Genomic DNA, 720 nt, shown 5'->3' on the forward strand with positions numbered 1-720 from the left:
TTCTAATGGAAGTCATTTTATTGAAGAAAGAAAAAAATATTATTACTCCTGTATTATTATTATCCCATTTTTATTATTTCATGACAATCAATTACTTATATGCCCAAGGTGTTGATACATGATGTATTTGATGAACCTAATAAGGCTTTGGAACAGATTTCTTGTTCTAATGATCACTCTACAATTACATAATTGATGGAAAAGTGAGAGGCTAAATGACTTCTAGTACATATTCACTGGTTGGAAACTATTCTACTCAGCTAATTAATTAGAATTCTCCCATAAGTTTCTCATAGATAAGTTCAATTCCGCTCAAAAATATTTGTTAAATATATAATTCAAACAAACTAGGGGAAAATTAAAGTTCTAATTTTCCAAGTAACAAATCAATGATCCAGAATGCTGGATGGACTTATTAAAGTTTAGGATTGGAAACTAGACAGTTATTTACTGAAATTCCATAATTATTTTCCATCAATATGTAAAAATATCATTCACATATTGTCTACTATCTATAAATTAATTCAAAATATCAATTCTACCTCTAATCTTAAATCAGGCAATAGGATGCTTGAATATGCTATTATTTTGAAATAAAAACAAAGATGATTATTAGAGAAAACAGAGGCAAATGAATGAGATGTATTTAACATTTTGTTATGACTTTGGTTCAAAGGAGTTCCTTGATTGTGACTGGTGAGCTTAAGAAGACCTGGCTTC

Source organism: Sminthopsis crassicaudata, chromosome 6, assembly GCF_048593235.1.
Source record: "Sminthopsis crassicaudata isolate SCR6 chromosome 6, ASM4859323v1, whole genome shotgun sequence".
Taxonomy (NCBI): Eukaryota; Metazoa; Chordata; class Mammalia; order Dasyuromorphia; family Dasyuridae; genus Sminthopsis; species Sminthopsis crassicaudata.